The following is an 18,742-nucleotide window of genomic DNA, read 5'->3' as shown; positions in this document are numbered from 1 at the left end:
GTCTTTTGGTCCTGAGTAATTCATTGTGTTAAAAAGCTTTTTGCAAGATAGGTCAACTTGTTTTATTATCACTATAAACCAGCTCTGACTCCATGCTTCCTCCCCCAAGTAGCTCTTTTTTAAAACTTGTCTTTCTGGCTTCTCTATAGTCTGTTCCATATTGAAGAGGAGATGGTGAAAAAGCAATGAAAACCCATTACCTTTATTATTTTTTCATTCAAGAGTCTAAGTGTCTAAGTAAGACACTATTAGGCTATGAAATTAGATAATTATTAGGTTGAAGGAAAACATTTTGATAATCATTCAAAAAGTCTATTCCATAAAAAGTTTATTCATGTTACTTAAATTTGTTTCTCATATGTGATTCATTTTCTCTGTTAAGTCCCAGAGCCTTATTATGGAGATTGAAGCCCCAAATTTCAGAAGATATTAGCTTAGCATTAGTAAGAATACAACCAAGAGAAGATCTTGAAGGAGGAGATACTACCTTAGTATATAGAATACACTTTGTATTTTTATGATCAGCTTTAGAAGAGAAATTATTTTCTCTTGTAACAAAAGAAATGTATGTACATTTTGCTCAAGAAAGTGAATTATGGGGGCGCCTGGGTGGCTCAGTGGGTTAGAGCCTCTGCCTTCAGCTCAGGTCATGATCCCAGGGTCCTGGGATCCAGCCCCGCATCGGGCTCTCTGCTCAGCAGGGAGCCCGCTTCCCCCTCTCTCTCTGCCTGCCTCTCTGCCTACTTGTGATATCTGTCTGTCAAATAAATAAGATCTTTAAAAAAAAAAAAAAAAGAAAGTGAATTATGCTTCTGATGGCTGTTTGGAACAATAATTGTCTTGGTGAATATGTCAAAATTTGTCTTTGGATTCCCAGAAGATAAATAATTTTATTGCCAATGAACAGTTAATATAGAACATTGAAATGCTACTGGAAGCTCTGGGTCGTTTTTAGCATTCATTCTGATTATTAGATTAAGTCAATGTAATGTTAGACTTTATAAACCATTGATATTTATAGATTTCAGAGAGTGAAATGATAACCAATCTATCTTTTTTCTCACTTTTAAGAAATAGCACAATAGAAATCTGTTGTTTTTATTTAAAATAAATACAGAAATGAATAAATAAATAAACAAATACAGAAATGAAGTTTTGTAACAAAATTGAAAAGGTACCTATTTTTATTCTATATCCTTCAAATCAGGAATAAGAATTATTTTTATTCCTAAAAAGATTTCAGATTGTGACTCTCATGTATCTAATGAGTGTATTCATTTTAGTAAGTATCTACTCTCTACAGTCATTGACCAGTATATGGTATATGGTATATGTCCCAGGTAAGTCAATGAATCAGTTCAGCCTTGAGCATATTTGCCTACAGTACTCTTGTGCAGTGTCCCTGGGTTGCCTGTGTCAATTCTTTACAACGCTCTTCTCAAATTGTTAACCACTGGTGGACTTAAGTTAAAATTTTTTATGAAAGTCTGTAGCATCCAAGGTTAGTTTCTAAGATAAACCCTGATTTTCAGAGTGATGCTTTCACTTTTCATTCTCCAGTGAAGACTCAGCTTTTAACAGGTGCAGCCCCATGCAAACTGCATGTGCCCCATAAATAACATGAAACTAGATATGAACTTAAGTTCAAAGGTAGGATTTGATGGATATGGGAAATAATTTTCTTTTTCTCTCACATCTGTATTTGTATTTGTACCTCTGCTCTTGCAGTAATAGCAATGATACAAACTGGTGGTATTATGGTATTATTATCTATGCTGGTACTGAAAACATGAAAGAAGTGTAGGTGTTAACTAGATAACATTCTCAAAAAAATGAAAGCTACTCATTCATAATGAAGAAATTCTGTTCATAGATTAGCATGGATAGCCTAGATAGAAATTATTGCCTTTAAGTCACTGTTCACTCTTTTATAATGGCTGCATTCTAATTTTGCAGTTATACTTGATCATTTATGCTATGAAATTTATTAAGTGATTTTCTATATCTTGTCCCTTTGTGAGCCATTAACATTTTGCCAGAATGTCTATAGTAGACATTGCCATTATAGGTGGGATAGATGAATTACTTTGTGAATGTTCTGATGTCAGTAAGGAAGTAACTGTAACAGTTACTAGGGACAGCAGTTTTATTTATTTTTTAAAGATTTTTATTTACTTATTTGACAGAGAGAAATCACAAGTAGGCAGAGAGGCAGGCAGAGAGAGAAAGGGAAGCAGGCACCCTGCTGAGCCGAGAGCCTGCTGCAGGGCTCCATCCCAGGACCCTGAGATCATGACCTGAGCCAAAAGTAGAGGCTTAACCCACTGAGACATCCAGGTGTCTCTGGGACAGCAGTTTTATAAGGGCATATTATGGTTATGAATAATTAAATATAACAATTTTGTAAGCTGCCTAAGGCCTTTTCGCAAATGCGTGGTTAAGGAAACAGGAACAAATATATTTCAGGTTGTGACACACATGGGAAAGTGTGTTTCCTGTTGATTTATTTTTCTGATTATTCTTCTCATTATGAGTTTTATTTAAATAAATCCAAACATCTTATCTTCTTAGTGAAAGTATGCCAGATAAACACACGTTGAAATTTTATATTCTAAATTATAGTAGCTAAGTCTTTTTAAGAGTGTATCTAAATCTGATAGAGAAAAAAATGCACAATCTCATTATGCTGCTATAATACTTTGTTTCTTTAATAGTATTTACATAGCTTTAATGTTATAATCACATTCTGATAAATCTAAGATTGTGACATATGTGTTCAGGCTTTCCATTACAAAAAGCCTTTCCATTAATCATTGTTTCAGAATTGTTGAAAGGAGTAGATATTCTTCCAGGTTTGAGGGTTACAATCCAATGAACCATATTTCTGTACAGAAGAAATATATATTTTTTAAATTCAAACATATTTTGCCCCCAACTGATTGACTGATGTGTTCAATTCTTTCCAATCCCCCATCAGTGAAACACTATTAATTCTAGAATTTCACAGAGAATTATAACACAGTGTGTTTGGTCATTCTGAATAAAATGGTTAGAAGGAAAAAAGCAATTGTGATTTTTAAAAACATAGAAAAAAAGAGACAGAACCATTGGCAAGCATTCATAAATGAACAGGTGCCATATCTTAGTGAAACTATATGAATAAAAAGAAAAATGAAGAGAAGAAGCTTCAAATCACATCTCTTACATTTCTTCATGACATTTTTCTTTTGAGAAGCTAATAATTTATACTTAATATATGAACAGAACCTTTTTATTGTGAATGCATAGCTTTCATGTTTTAAGAACATCATCAAATTAATACCTACATTTCTTTTCAGGTTTTCAGTACTATTACAGATAATAATACCATATATTTCTATGGTCTTTCAAATAAATTACTCTATTTTTGGTTTCTGACAATGTCTCCTGGGAGAATCACTCTGAAAGGTGGATGAACAAAGATGGTAAGGGTTGGTATTTAAATCTACAACCGAATGTGAACCACGATTTACTTAAAAAATTTCTTGAGGAAATCTCAGACTATTGCAAATAACAAAAAGTAATATTGACAACTAATTCAGCCCTCTAAAAAGTCAAACTTTTAAATACAAAAAATAGCTGAAAAATTGAAAATAAACCAAAACTTGGCCACAAATTAAGTCATACTTTGTGATTCAGCGTGTACAGCAAAAATTAGAACGTGTTTTAAACAAAATAATATGTAATATTTCCTATATTATCCAGACTATGTCACCCCATCCATCTCCAGTTTAGCACACTTAACAAAATGATAACATCAGTGTGTAAATGGACAGGGAGTTAGAGATCTATCCTCCTCTCTTGGCTGAAAGTAGAGTTGGAGAACAGATTTTACTTCTCTTTGGAGCAACATTCAGATTATCTTTTTCTTCCACCACAGTGTTCTCTTATGTAGTTTTATGTGTGTGTGAATAAGATCTTAATCATAAGTCATTTTCATTAAAATTTTAGGAAACAGAAAATCAGCTTTCCATGCACTTTCTCTAGCTGGCTTTTCAGAAGGACTCTTCACTGGAAATCTTTCTATTGTTCACACCTCTGATGAGATTTCTGTGACATCTTGCTCTCATTGACTTACCCCAACACTACTCTTCGACCCTGTGGACAGTGGGCTTGTGTGTGTGTGTGTGTCTGTGTGTGTCTGTGTGTATACGAGAGACGGAGATTCTGCTCCTCTAATATATGTCAGACAATGACGCTGGAATTTTTTCAAATGGTCCAGAGTTTGGAATGAAAGTACAGAGAAGTAGATGTTGAAACACTTTGAGAATCCCTTCATAAAGCAATGATTGACTGGTATAGAGAAGCTATTATTCAGAAATGAGAAATTAGAAATTAGACTTCATGTTTAGGCCAGTGAACCTCACTTAGCATTGCTCACTTGGTGTTGTACATACTATTTTTTCTCTAGTAAATTGCTCATTTAGTTAAGTATATGTTAGTATATACTAATTCAGGCTAAATAGCAGCATACTCCTCTTTGCCAATGGGGTTTTTCTTCCCGTAAGTCTAGAAGCGCATAATGGGCAATGGGTTCCCTTCCCATCCCACTGTTGGGTGCACAGAAGGTGCTCAGTATGTATTTACTCTTGATGAGGCAGAAGCTAAGTGTCCAGTTTAAGAGCTTGTTTGATCTCACTTACCCAATAATATGCTTAACTAGGTCCCATGATGTAAATAAAATAGTTGGTCATATTCTCTTTATATTCAGGATTTTTTTTAAAGTTTAGTTTTAGAGAATTCATGGACAAATATCCCAACTGCTAACTTCAGCATATATTTTTAATAGGCCAGCCTACAATGAATTTTAAAACTCTGGCCTATGTTCAATATTGATGTTCTGTTAGAACCGAAGACCCTGGAACAAGTCACATAACTGCACTCGACTGCAAGCATTACAAATTCATGTTTCAGTTATACTTTTGGAACTACTTAGCAACCTCTTCCTAAAATCCCATTAAATGCACCATAGTGGCTATTACAGAATTTTGTTCCTCTGTAAGTCTGCAAACCCAGTTTTAATACTCTAACTCTGCAGCTCTAAACATCCTGTTAAATTCCCTCAACTCCTCTCTCTTGTTTGCCAAATTTTCCATTTTTCTCTACACATAGGGCCTTGGGATTCAGCCAGCTCTGGATTTGAATCCTGATTTCATCATATACCAAGTTTGCATCCTTGAACAATCTCTTCGCTTTCTCTTGGCATCGGTTTCTATATCTGCAAATGGAAAAAAATAATTCCTTATGGGTGTTTTTAGGACCTGACAAAATAAATGTGAAAGTATTAAGTACATAGTAGATCCACAATAAATTATATTGCATCCACCTTCTTTCCTTTGATTTGTTGTTGTTTAAATCAATTTTAGTTCTCCCCATCAATCATACTGTCTCTTCTTCTTGCATCATTAATCTTTCCCATTTTACTGACTCCTCCCTGAACAAACATGTTCAAATACATACATGTACATCTGTGTGTATGCGCACACACACACACATTCCAACAGCTCTGCTTTCTCTTCAATTTGTTTTTCAATATCAAAATTAACTGAAGTTATAGCTCTTCATTTCGCTCTGAAGCTGCTCTCTCAAAGGCCATGAATAATCTACCATAGATCAGATCCATTGGCTTCCTCTAAGGTGTCCTTTGGCTCAGGCTTTGGCATAGGTTTCCATGACCCTGCCATCTCCCTAAATTTCCACTGATCCCTCATGAATTTCTTCTCTTACCCCAACAGCTAAAGTTCTTCCTATACAATCTTTTCTTATGACTGACAACTAAGTCATTGCCTTTAACTTGGGCCTTTCTCCTGGCTTAAGACTCCAGGTACAGTTTGCAAACATTGTTATCTTTGATGTATTTGCTTCAGACATGGGCAGTCTCCAGTATCCTAAGAAGGGTCGCACCCCTGCTTATGGTGGCTAAATGGTCTTTAAAGTCCCTAGCAGCCTTATGTTTTTATAATTATTTGTCTTCTAATTCCTCAGAAACCTTCCAAACTTGAGATCTTTTGTTTTTCTCTGGCTTCATTGAAACCAATTAGCTTGTGTAGAACAGATCGTCTCGTGCTGTCACTTACATGCCTGCTGGTCAAAAGGAAATGCAATTTCAGTGAGTGCAAAATTAATCACAAATGTTAATTAGAGCAATCAGTATTGACACCATAGCTTTAGTGAGTAGATCTCATGAAATAAACACAATGATATGCTTTTAGAATGAAAGTATACAAAAGCAAATGAATTGAAATTTCACTGGGAAAATAGGAATCTTAGAAATTCTTGTCTATTAATTGACTTTGAATTTCAGTCATTCTTGGTGGTTGAGGATATGAAAAAGTATTTAATGTAATCCAGTGAAGACAGAGTATATACATCTCTACTGGTATTGTGGCATGGTTTCTACTTTATATAAAGCCCTCTCCAAGGTCAGATTACATGAGAAAAATGGAGAACCATATATATTTTTTAAAAAAAGAATATTCATCAGATATCATAGCTCTGCGCCAAGCAGGATGATTTCTTCATTCTCCTTATGTAGCAACACCTTCCTTGGATATATATGGATGTGAGAAATTAAAGATTATGTCTGACTTATTTTGCCTCCAAAAATATAAAAGAAAAATAGATGGTACCAGTTGAAGTCTAAATATTGGGTTTGTTTTAAATAAATTAATCAACTTTCACTTGAACTGGAAAATCAATAATCTCTTTCATTTTAGTTTGGCAAGTCAAATCATTGACTTATTCAATAAGTATTTCTTGAGTACCTATTATGTATCAGTATTGTTCTAGACACTGGGAATTCAAAACAGACCAAAACTCCTGTTGTCATAGAATTTAAACTCTAATGGGAAAAAAAAAAAAGACCATAAACAAATAGGACATATAATGTGTCAAATGGACATTAGTGTTTAACACCAAGTAGAAATAGGAAGCATGGCATTGTGTTGGGTGGTACATGGGGGGAGATTTGGGTGGCAGTTTTGAAATGAGTAATGGAGAAGTCCTCACTATAAAGGCAGCCTTTTGGTAATAACTTTAAAGCTATGAAAACCATGCAGATATCTAGAGGAAAACAGTTCCAGTAAGAGAAAACTAGCACAGTGAACACCAAGACCCAGGGGTGGATGTGCCTGACATGTCCATAAAAGAGCAAGTTGGCAGGTGTTACTGAAACAGAATAAACGAGCTAGAAGGAGAATTGTAATAGGGTCAGAAAGGTCACACAGGCCAGTATCTGAAGAGTAGTGTAGGGAATGGTGAGGAATTGGGAGAAGAAGGCCATTAAGGAATTCCAAAGAGAGGTATGACAAGTTCTGATTTAACTCTCTAACTGCTACTTTGACAACAGACTGTAGAGGGCAAGAGCAGGAGAGATGAGAACTGATTGGAGACCATCCCAATCATCCAGAAGATAAATGACAAAATGATAGCAGTTTAGACTAGGATAACAGTGAGAAGTGGTCAGATTAGAAATATTCCGGTATTTTACAGGAAAGCCAACAGATTTACTGATTATTTGGCAGCAAAATGGAAAAGAAGTGAGTAGTCACTGATGTCTCCAAGGATTTTGGTACAAGGAATGAATTGCTTCCTATGTATTGAGATGAGGAAGATTGTGTGAAGAAGCAGTTTGCTAGGGAAGATCCGTAGTTTGGTTTTAGGAATGTTAAATTTTAAAGACTTATTAGACATTGCGAAGTTTAGAAGTTGAAGTGATGGGGGTAACAGCAGAAAATAATGAGGTAGAAAGAGACATCAGGAAAAAGCCAGAGAGAGGGAAATTTTCACAGAGGAGGTAGTCAACTGTGCGCAGTGTTACTGACAAGTTAACTAAGATAAGGACAGAGAATCCACCTTTGGGTTTATCACTGTGGCCATCGAAAGCAGTTTGTGGGAAGTACCTGAGAGCAGGAGGTACAGTTAGAGGTGTGGGAGAGGTAACAAGCCATGACATGATTAGAGAGAGACAGTTCTTTGGGGTATTTTACTATAAAGGGAGGAGAGAAAAGGTATTGTAGCCAATAGGGAACATGGGGTCAATAGAGGTGTTGGTTTTTCATTTTTTTAAAGATTGAAGAAGGCGCCTGGGTGGCTCAGTGGGTTAAGTGTCTGCTTTAGGCTCAGGCCATGATCTCCGGGTCCTGGGATTTAGCCCCACATTGGGCTCCCTGCTCAGCAGGGAGTCTGCATGTCCCTCTCCTTCTGCCCCTCCACCTGCTCATGTGCTTGCTCTTTATCATTCTTTCTCTCTTTCAAGTAAATAAAGTCTTTAAAAAAATAATAAAGATTGAAGAAATTGGGGAACCTGGGTGGCTTAGTTGCTTAAGGGGCCAACTCTGGATTTCTGCTCAGGTCATGATCTCAGGGTCCTGGAATCGAGCCCCATGTTGGACTCCATGCTCAGTAGGGAGTCTGCTTGAGGATTTTCTCTCTTCCTCTCCCTCCACCACTTCCTCCCTCTCTCTCTCTCTGAATAAATAAATGAATCATAAAAAAGGGTTGAGGAAATTACATGCTTGAATAGGATAGAAGGATGCGAATACCAACAATATGTGTGTATGTCCATTTATACGTGTATATTTATATATTTCTCCTTAAAAATTAATCATAATAAAAAGTCCTTCCAAATGTTGAAAAGATGGAACAGTGATTCACTGGGAGAACAGAGAGATTAAGATAACATCTTCTAAGGGTGCATGAGCACCATGATACTTTGGGAATGATTCTGGTGAATATTTTACTCTAATTTAGTTTTCCCAAATATTATTGGGTGTGTCTTATCAGCTGTGTGTGGAAACAAGTGTGAAGCATATTCTCTATCAGACATACATTCCCTCCAACGGGTTAGAAATCTGGTGAAAATCATTTAGGGGAGGAGAGACACAGCCTCCAGCTGGGATGAGTATCTTGGAGAGAAAGGGAGCTGACAGAGGTAAAAATCAGAGTGTTTTCATCTGTCAGACATTAATGTCCACTTGCATTGACAAATCTTAGACTCAAATCCTCAATTTGAGCCTGTGGCTTAGACTTCATTCAAAACAAGAACCTCTCTGCCTTTATTAGTGTTTAATTTGCTTTTTCTCTGTACTGCCGAGTCCACTTATTCAAATCTGGCTCTCACTAAAATATCAGTAAGCCAATTAATCCATTTCCTTAATGAGAACTCTCTATTACAAGAATGGGTTACTGCATAGATTTATATTGAATCTATCAATCTTGCATTGGGTGGGGAGAATGCCAATTATCCGAGCAATCTAGCTCATTACCGCAGTATTGGACCGCATTGCTGAACAAGCCGGCAGACGATTACAATAGCATCGTGGGAATGGGAGGTCTTGGAGTTGATTATTTGCTGAAGACCTGTTACATATGTGGTTGGGCTAGAGGTTCTATGCACACTTCCCTTTTCCATGTTCTCCACTATTCTCTGGGGGACTGTTACTTTCTTTATATTTTGGGAAGTGGAGGCTCATAAGTTGGAGAGTTAGTGAAATTTGGAGCCAGAATCTTCATCAGATGGCTTCCAAAAGAGAACGCTAGCTGTAAAAATAATAAGAACCTACTAACTTTAGGGTCTCATTATGTGAATTCTGTAACGATTAGAATGATTCTTCCCAATTTTAGCATAGACTATAAAAGTGGAAGAGAAAGGGAATGGATTTTTGTATCAGCACAAAGGGAGCCAGAATGATCTAAATTTTAATAATAAATACTGAGTGAGCCAGGTCCTCGCCTCCAATCTGCTTATGCTCTCTGCCCTTGTATTCCAACCTTATACCCATAAGATGCTTCTAAATCGAATGTGACCTCAATGTTATATTGTTATCACTAAAATCACTCCCCCATATTTATTGAGCACTCATTCTGTATCTGATACAATAGGATTGTTAGAGGAGGGAAGGAGAACAGAGAAAACTCTGTACTTATATTTTTCTCTGAAATCCACTTTATTAACTATCAGAATGTTGTAATTTTCCAAATTATATATACAAAGGCCTTTGGAATTTATAAAGCTTATCATAATTTTGAAACTTCCTCATGAACGTATTTTAATATTTCAGTTAGTTTAAGAGTTATTTTAATACCTAATATTTTATAATTTTAAAAATTGCATAAATGATGCATGAATAGTCCATATTATGAATTTTTTTCTGTCCTGTTTAGGATATTACTCCTGAAGTAAATGTAGCAAATAATATTCATCAAATTTCCTTTTAAACAGGTTATACTGTAACATCCCTCAAACAGAGAATGAATATGGTTTTGTTTTGTTTTGTTTTGTTTTTTAGTCTGTTTTCTACTTATTAAGTCAGTAGAGGTTTTCAATTCCCAGAAAAACTTAAGTGGTCATAATCTGAGTAGTAGAGATTGGTATTTAGCAACAGTAAGCTAATGCTGTTAGCCTTTCCCTTGTGCTTATATTCTACTTAGTGGTGGAAAGATAGTAAATGAATAAACAAACAAGGTAATTTCAGGAAATGATATATGCTACGAATAATTTTAATTAAAAAAATGAAATTCAATTTAAATGTAGTTATAAAAATGGGAATTTGTCACATTATGCTTAATATCAAGTGTTATAAATATAGATCTCCATTTAATATTAGATATTGTGGTATCTTCATAACATAATCATGTGTTAATATAATTCATATATTAACAAATTCAAGCCTAGACTCTATTTCCTTTATCACACTATCAATTTGACAGTAGTACATCAGAGTTTATAATTACATATTAATGTATGTGGATATGTGTTTAATATCTGTCCCACAGAACTGTAAAATTCCTCACAAGCTTATGTTTGTTTACCATTGTATCTGCTATACCCACACAGTGGCTCTCAGCAGATGCTCTCCCTCACACACGCATACCTATATATCCATTAATTGTATTTGTTGCATTAAAAAAACAGTTTCTACAAATATTAAGAATATACTCTATGCTGGATATTACTATATTTACAGTAATACAAGACAGACCAGTCACTCCCCTTGAGCTCACATTTATAAGGAGGAAGGAAGAACAAGTGTTCTTTATTATCTGTCCTTCAAAATTCTACCATAAACTTTGCCCCCATATCCAATCTCCAACCAGCAGTTAAGTACTTTGGAAAAAACAGATTAGTGTAAGAATCAAAAATAATAGAATTAGCAAAATATTATACAGAATTTGCTATGTACTGATAGATGTTTTACTGCTTTATGATAATAGCTATGTTTTATTATCCCCATTTTAAAGATAAATGTATGTAGTGTAGATTGATTAAGTGACTGCCCAAAGTCACATAGCTGGCAAGAGGTAGAGCTGAGGTTTGAATTCAGACAAGGTACCTCTAGCTTGCATGCTTTAACACTGCACTAGACCAGATCTCCATACTTCAGAAAGGCACACATAACCTTTTTTAGTGTTTTCTCTAACAGCTTACCCTACTATAAATCTGAAAGAAGACTTTTCTGCATAAAATTATTGTAGTACCTCACATATGATTCAATGCAAATGGAAGTCTGGGTGCAAATTCAGTTTCACCTGTGTTTCATGCAGATGCACTAAAGCACCTTTAAAAATAAAGAAAAAGAAAAGAACAAATTCTAGTTTTAAGAAGTCAGATTAAGTTAGCTAATACCTTTGCTTCTTTTCTGAACTATTTTATCACTATAGTTTTACTGACTCTCAAGAGTATGTGATGGTTAATTTTATGTTGACCTGACTAGACAATGGGTTGCCTGGCTCTTTGATCAAATATCATGGGGGTGTGTCTGCAATGGTGTTTTTGGATGAGAGTAACATTTGAATCAACAGACTGAGTAAAGCATATTGCTCTTTTTAATGAGTGTGGGCCTCATCCAATCTGTTGAAGTCCTAAGTAGAACAGAAAGACTAAATCTCCTTTATACTGGGACTTCAGCTTTTTCCTTCTTTTGAACTCACACTGAAACATCAGTTCTTCCTCGGTCTTCAGTCTGCTGGCCTTTGCTGGAGCTACACCATCAGCTCTCCTGGGTTACCAACTTGTTGACTTGCCCTGCAGATCTTGAAGCTTTCCAGACATAACTATGTGAGTCAGTTCTTTATAATAATTATCTGCATATATATGTATACACACACACACACACACACACACACACACTCATATATAAAATATTGGTTTTGTTTCTGTGGAGAACCCTAACACAAGTATTAATTTTATTTTAAATTTCCTTCTATGATTTTTTTTTCTCTCAATCACTCAATGGTACAAATCAAGATGAGGAAATACTCTGAGCGTAGATTCATTCTGTCATGTTGCTATTTGCTACTGGGACTGTACCCAGGTATTGAGTTCTTCTCAGAGGACAGAGAGCTGGAGTGCCAGAGATGAAGCAAGAGATACACAGAACCCCAGAAGGCAGAAAGATAAAAGCAGACAGATGGGCCTTAGATGAAGCAATAAAAATCCATAACAATCCAGGAGTAGGTTCCTAAATTGTTTGAGGAAAATATCATGAGAATCACATCAAATGTTTCCTTAAAAGAAAATGAAGTTTATTTCAGATCTTTGTAGTGTTTCCACGTAATTCCTAGAAGGTGTTTGGGAATGCAGGCAAATGTACTTTCATGCCTGAAGTCTTACTCACTATCAACAGGGGATGAAGAATGGGTCTGTCCAAAATGCTAATAGAACCTCCCTTAAGACATCAGTACTAGATAGCGGATAACTGAATATGATATAAATAAATAATAAATAAATAAATAAACAAACAAACATTAAGAAATACTGCAAAAGGGTATGCCTGGGTGGCTCAGTAGGTTAAGCATCCTTCTCTCGATTTCCACTCATGTCATGATCTCAGGGTTGCGAGATCAAGACCCACGTTGGGCTCCACACTCAGTGGGATGTCTGCTTGAGATTCTCTCTCTCCTTTTTCTTCTGCCCCTCCCCCATTCACATGTGCATGTGTGCACTCTCTCTCTCAAATAAATAAATGAAATCTTTAAAAGAGAAGAAATAATAGCAAAAGATTTCAGCTGATCACATGATAACCTCAGTAAACATAGAATTCAGCTTTTTTCCATACTCTCTCTGATTTGTTTAACCCTTTGGCAAGTAGGTATGTTAAACAGAATCTAAACAATGGCCATATTATGTATGTTTATATAAGTGTGTATATGTCTGTATAGATAATCCCTGACTTATGATGGTTTGACTTACAGTGATTCAACTTAGTGATTTTTTGACTTTACAACAATGAGAAAGTGATGTACATTCAGTTGAAAGAATACTTCAAATTTTTAATTTAGATCTTTTCCTAGGCTAGCAATATGCAGTACAGTACTCTCCCATGATGCTGGTGTCAGGAAGCAAGAATTCCTGTCCCCTTCAAGGATTCTTCTAGCTGTACTAGGAATGCAGTTGACCTGAGACAGATTTACAGGAGAAAATCAGATTTAATAGTATACATATGGGGAATCCACACAGACTTGGGAATTCCACAGACAGGCAAAATGAGGTATACATGTCATTCAGAACTAAAGAAAAGGGGGTAAGAGTCTGGGATTTCATAGGAAAGAAGTGCCCTTTTCAGGATAATAATAAGAGTAGATGTTTGGTAATTAGATGTTTGCCATGCCATACACATTCAGATCATTCAGATAAAATTTATCTCTGTTAATAACCCTTATTCTGGGAAAGACTCCCAATTTAGATTTTTCTGTGTAATCAAGGGAGGGGCAAAAGTTTCCCTTGAGCCCACAGGATCTCAGTTGCCTTTGGCTCAAAATAATCCACATGCCAATTTGGTACATTCTGGGAGGACCTGTCTGAACCCCTTTACTGGGTAGTGGCAGCAAATCATAGCTCCCAGTTAGCCATGCCGTGACAAGGATAACAACCAAAACCCTTAAAACCATTCTGTGCACATGCAGCTGTCCAGTTTTTCACTTTTAGTATAATACTCAAAAAGTTACGTGAGATATTCAATTCTTATTATGAAGTAGGCTTTGTGTTAGAAGATTTGCCCAATTACAGGGTAATGCAAGTGTTCTGAGCATGTATAAAGTAGGCTAGGCCAAGCTAAGCTGTTTGGTAGGTTGAATAGACCAAATGCATTTCTGACCGACGATCTTTTAAACTTATGATGGGTTTATTGAGGTGTAACCCATCATAAGTCAAGGAATATCTATACCTTGAATATCTACATCTATATATGTGTTTGATAAAATATAAACTGAGGCATATATTGGAATCTGGCAGTGCCAAACTGGAAGTAGTTAGGAGCACTCCACTGACAGGAACAGGGGTGAGAGACTTTTCTAGAGAAAAGGTGGAAGCCAAGCAAGGAATTTATTGATTGGCTAAAGCCTAAAGCTTCATCAGCTACTTGTTGTTGGTTGTCCATAGGATCTGATTTTTTACTCTTGAGGTATTTACAGACTTAGATTTTGGTGTGCTGAAAGTAGGCCACCATGATATGAGAGCCACTTCAGTCTAATGGCACCCTTGTTTACTTAATTTAATTTATGTGTTCATAAAATTTCTGTCAGTTCCACTGATTTGAAGTCAGAATTTGGACTTTTCTAAGGGTTTTTTGTGTGTGTGTGTGGTTTCAGATTAGTTGTTCTATAGTAATTCCATTTTCTTAAATATTTATAAATTAAGTATTTTAATAAATTGTGGTATGTCAAAAAGTAGAGGGCACCATTTTGTGAGAAACAACTGTCACCATAGAGCTCAGCTTAAGCAGCTTCCAAAAATAAAACAGGATGAAATTATAGCTGACGGTGTAATGCATATCATCCACTAAGTGGCTGTTTCCTACATTAATCAGGTATCTTCTGTGTCAATGGAATTTTTGCATTTCTGAAAGAAGAAATAAGGTGAGACCACCCATTCTTCTGGGAAATATGTACATGTACTAGAGGAGTTAAAACATTTTCAAATAAAGTTAAACCATCCCTCAAACATAGATAAGAGGCAAAACAACAGATTTCGTGGATGGACAAAAATTATAGGATAAGACTAAATATGAAGCTGTATGATAAGAACAATCAATAAAATGGATCTAGTAAAGAAGTTTATGTCTGATATTATGTACTCTTTTTTCTGTGATTTTGAAATGGCCTATGCTGTGGAGACACCATAATATCATCTGTAGAATGCGCCTGAAAAATATTCTTGCCTCCACAATTTATGGTATAAATTAGTTATATCAAAAACTCTGTTTCCCCTGAAATGCAAGCACAAGTCCTAGACACACAAATGTCATGAGTGAATGAATCATTGGCAAGGGGTGATTGTGAAATTTATCAAAAACAATGGCCCATGTTGGGACTAGGGCTATAGAAAGGGAGATTATCTGGAGAAAATAATGGACACAAGATTTAAGAATTTTATTTATGTTGGAGTAACAGTGGTATATTCAATGATCAGAGAAGAAAGAAAAAAAAAGTAAGAGAAGAAAAAAAGCAAAAAGGTTAAGCATGAGAGTACCCATGAGAAGTACTTTCTTTTGCAGAGAAAACAAGTCATTGGAAGAAAAGCATACTGAAGAGGTGCAAGGTTTTATAGGGCTGTAGCATTGGCACCTTTGGTCTCATACAAAAGGCTATTATATCTGTCTCTTAATAAGAAAGGTAGGTGTTTCTCGGTGTTTTCCCTGCCATTCTCATTGCTTTGTTGCAGTCTCCACAAGTTTATCATCATATTTTGATCCACATGTATTAAAAAAATAACTTAGCATATATAATATTATAGTGATGACTCTCAAAAAGAATACTGAGCTAGACAGCACTATGTAATGTAGAGACAGAAACCGCTTATTGCAAAAATAAGAGTAAAAGAAGTAACACCAAGTATGTAGCAAGAGAAGGTCAAATATTTATTGAAAGAGTGACAATTCTGCTTTCCAAGTTTAGTAGAAAATGTCCAGGCCAGAAAACAATTCTACTTGGACCTCGTGACGGTGTTGAAAGGCTACCAAATGGATAGTATCATGACTGTGGACACTTTTATAAACTCTGTGAGACACTGCCACTCAGCAGTCAGGATTCTCTTGTAATTATTGCTGGCTTGTTTAGAGTGATTCGAGTCTTTTCATCCATTCTAGTTGGCTGCCAAAAACTTGGTATCTCACAGTTTGTCTCACTGCAGCCACATAAATATTGTGAACTCTGCCTAAGGGCCTGGATGCCACCAGCAAGCTGCCAAGTATAAATGTGAAACCAAGAGCCAAAAGCAAAGGAATGGACCCCAGGCATGGGATCCCTTACTGGCAGAAAGAAGACCAAGCATGAATTAGCATTAACTAAGGTGAAGCTTCCAGACTGAATTATAAAAGCCTTCGTTAGCAGCTTAAAGGGTGTATGCTAAGCCTTTTGAATACAGTTTTGTATTCATCAAATGAGCTCCTGGCCCTACAACTCCCTTATTTAAAATGGGTCTTTCAGTATCTCCCTATGCGGTAGTTACTAGCTGAGTAGGCTGACTTGTATATGTGATATGCTTACAGGCTACAACAAGGAGGAGTAAAGTGAAAATGATTTAATGGCTTTTATCTTTGAAGGAAATGAAAATTTTAAGCAGTGAGAGGTTCCACCACGTGCATCCCAAGTAAATTCTAGAAATCAGAACTACTTCTTTATTTTATGTTTATGAAGAGGCTTTCAGATGTTGTTTCTGTCAAATAAGACAATCAAAGGTTGGTATAGCCAGTGATTTTATGGCCATAGCTTATAAACACCAAAACCAAAACAAAACCACTAGCTCGCCTTCAAACTCTTACAAAATTCATCCATGAGTCAATGATTCCATCTGTGCTACCATACCAGTCTCTGTTGTGCTATACTGATACTAGAATGCCATTTTCAAACAACTTTGCTAGGTCACCTCTTCCAAAATACATACATATTTGCCAATACCACAGTTTTTCATTGTATTCTTATTTTATGGGCAGTGTTTACCCACCTTTTTTTCATAATCAGGACCAGGGGTAATTTCCTCTCTTTCTTCTGGAAATTGCCAAAATGTCATCTTAATGAGATCTACTCTGACCCTCTGCTTAAACTGCCAGCCCCAATCCCTCCTTCACCTGGCATTCTAATTCACCTTTATGTTGCTCAACTTTTTTTTTTTTCCTGTAGCACTTACCACTTTCTGAAATACTATAGGCAGTATTAATTGTCTGCCTCCACCCTATCCGAGAATATAAGTATTATGAGGACAGGGATCTTAGTTTTTTTTTTTTTTAATGGCATGAAAAATCTAAAGTTGAAGAAAGCAGATTACCTAAATTAACATAGTAAAATTGAACACCCACGCTGCAATTCTAAAATCAAAGCAATGAAAAACTTATAAGAAAAGTTCTTAAGGAGTCAATCAGGAAAACATCTGTGTCAGAAAATTGCCTTGTGAATGTAAATTAAAATATAAACCTTGCTGTGGACTGTTAATTTTCTGAAAAATACATTTGGTTCATTAGTGGGGCACTGGGACTTCTCATTAGCTGAGTAGAGAGAATATACCATCTATACCTTAACCCAGTGTTCATAATCTACTTTTTGAGAAGGTATCTATTTTAGTTTTTGAAATTTATTAAGATAAAAGGGTGGGAGGAAAAAGGGTTCTGCCTTGAATTCAACATTTATTCAATTTATCATCAAATGCCATTGAAAATATTATATAACATCATAATTGATAGAACCTGTCATATTTCCCTCAAGTAATTAGTTTAAGGAGGCCTCTAGGGAATATATGAAACATGGAACAAACCCTGTCACGACAGTCATACCAAAAATTTCAATCACCAAGAAAAAACAAAAAAAACAAAAAACAAAAACCAACCTTGACAACACATCAGGCACAATTAAGTGAATGGTATATAGCCCTTGGGGAATGTCCATCCATAACAGCCATTTGCTGCATTGACTAATGACTAATGACATTATATTCTAAAGCTGGTCTATACGACCTTTGCGTACAGAGTATGAACATGTTCTCTCTTCATACCCCCGTGTTTTTTGAAATTATACACAGCATCTTATAGAAAGTCTTCAAATTACTTTATTATCTTATTTTTTTTAAGATTTTATTTATTTATTTAACAGAGTGAGAGAGAGGGCATAAGCAGAGGGAGCAGGAGCAGCAGGCAGAGGGAAAAGGAGAAGCAGGCTCCCTGCTGAGTCAAGAGCCCAATGTGGGGCTCTATCCCAGGATCCTGGGATCATGACCTGAGCCAAAAGGCAGAAGCTTAACCAACTGAGCCACCCAAGTGCCCTCAAAATATTTTAAACTTTATTCAGTCAAAGCTCATCTCTCCTTACTTCCAAGAATAACATGGCCTGAGTTCCTTCATCGCATGTTCCTAAAATCACAGACCAAACAAGTAGATAGTAATGACTGGCTCTCTCTACATGAGATGTATCCTTTCCTGAAATAATTATGCACTGAAATCCTAATCTATTGCTGAAGTCCCCATTCTTTCAATATTTTGAATTTATGTCATTTTTCTTGGCTTGACAAGAATAACTCCTTCCCAAAGGGGTTCTACAAGAGCTTCTGTCCCTACTTGTAACTTCTATACCTGCTGCCTTCTAAATTTTACAAAATTCTTCTATGGGATAGAGCATTTCCCTTTGGGTTCTGTGGCAAGTAAACCTTATGGTAATTCTGAAAGCTACTTCTCACTACCTATTATAAGATAGCCTAAAATGTGATATTAAATGCTTG

At 35.9% G+C, this 18,742-nt stretch overlaps 1 protein-coding gene across 4 annotated transcripts in view; it reads left to right on the top strand.

Moving 5' to 3' along the window:
* Positions 1–18,742, top strand: part of LOC111154080 (B-cell scaffold protein with ankyrin repeats 1) — a 307,642-nt gene that overhangs the window by 140,006 nt on the left and 148,894 nt on the right. The window lies entirely within an intron of this gene.

Source organism: Enhydra lutris, unplaced genomic scaffold (genome assembly GCF_002288905.1).
Source record: "Enhydra lutris kenyoni isolate GAN:26980312 unplaced genomic scaffold, ASM228890v2 scaffoldscaffold3, whole genome shotgun sequence".
Lineage (NCBI taxonomy): Eukaryota > Metazoa > Chordata > Mammalia > Carnivora > Mustelidae > Enhydra > Enhydra lutris.
This window is presented reverse-complemented; position numbering and strand designations above follow the sequence as displayed.